Source organism: Aplysia californica, unplaced genomic scaffold (genome assembly GCF_000002075.1).
Source record: "Aplysia californica isolate F4 #8 unplaced genomic scaffold, AplCal3.0 scaffold00841, whole genome shotgun sequence".
Lineage (NCBI taxonomy): Eukaryota > Metazoa > Mollusca > Gastropoda > Aplysiida > Aplysiidae > Aplysia > Aplysia californica.
This window is the reverse complement of record NW_004798111.1, coordinates 29,715-31,268: the sequence shown is the minus strand read 5'-3', so window position 1 is coordinate 31,268 and position 1,554 is coordinate 29,715.

The following is a 1,554-nucleotide window of genomic DNA, read 5'->3' as shown; positions in this document are numbered from 1 at the left end:
GTGGGGGGGGGTGTCTGAGTTTGGTGAGGTTGAATTTCTAACTGGTGCAAAGACGTTCGTGGGAAGTTGGGTTCGATCCTGGACTCTCCGTAAAACAACAGGCTAAGTCTTCACCTAGTCAACCACAGTGGAAGGAAGTGATAGCTGCTAGGCAATAATAAAGATCTCAAGTCGAGCATCTCTAGTCTCATGTCTTCCCTCTGCATACACAAGAATTGTCGGGGGTTTTCCCCCCAGAAATGTAGGAGCGATAGACAATAATACAGGCAGTTTACGATCTCCAGGAGTCTAATGAGCTCCATAAAACTATCGGGAATATTCCGAGGATTTCTTTTATTTCAGGGACACGCATATTTTATGAGCTGCACGATTATCAATGATGTCAAAATAAAACATTTAGGGATTTGACCGTCGCAGCAGAAGAAATGTAATGCGTAATTAATGTCGGTCGACAATATCCGAGAGCGATCACGGTGGGTGCATATTTGACGAGGGGCCAAGGAAAGGTTTGTTTAATATTATATATTTCTGCAAGGTTTTCCTCTAAGAGACTGTAAAAAAAGCTTCCCTGGCTGCAAAAAGGGCAGAACGCTAAGGGGGCGCTTGTCTTATGCGATTTCCATTACCTTCATCAAACAACAGGATTATCTTCCTTGTTTACGTTTTCAATCTCTGAGAATGAGCTCTTGTTTTCACAACGCTACCATTTCTTGTCCCTCCTTTTCTGTTTGAGGTTTTTACGGCGCTCGCAACTGCTTAAGGTCATGTGAGTGGGTGCGCCCTCCCTCTTTATCTAACTATTTATACTTTTGTCTGTATATTTATCCATCTATCTATCTGTCTGTCTAGTAGTAGTAGTAGTATATGGTTTTATGGCGTATACTACTACTACTACTACTACTAGACAGACAGATAGATAGATGGATTAATATACAGACTAAAGTCTGTCTGTCTATCTATCATCTATGTTGTTGTACACGTAAGCAAACATAAGGGTAACGGATGAGCAAGGCATACCAAGTAATTTTTAACCAATTCCGAGCGCTGTAAATTACAATCTATAGTTAAGTGCCTAGAGCCTAGTTTCCAGTAAGAGTAAAGGAAAGTAAGAAACGATGAAGTCAAGTGAGTTTCTGACACACACCTGGAGAGCGAGATTTTTTGTGTGTGGGGGGGGCTTGGCGTTCACGTCGAGGCCTGCCTTGCTGCTGTTCCCTTTTACTACTGTCACAATTTTAGACAGATATTCGCCCATGTTTGCAATCAGGACTGTATCATCTGCGTATCTCATGTCATTGATGTTGCGGCTCCCAATGGGTTTTCAGATCAAAGTATTTGATAATAAACACCATATAAATGTGTAAAAGATCGGGAGAGGGGGCACGACCTTCTCTCACTCCTCTATGGATTTCAGTATATTTTGATAGTTCATTGCACGCTTTAATTGCTGTCATCTGCAGCTAGTAGAGATTTCCTATGATTCTGATATCTTTGCTGTCAATACCTAGATCCCTCTTTTCCAAACACTCAATCAGCCTGATCTGATGGATTCTG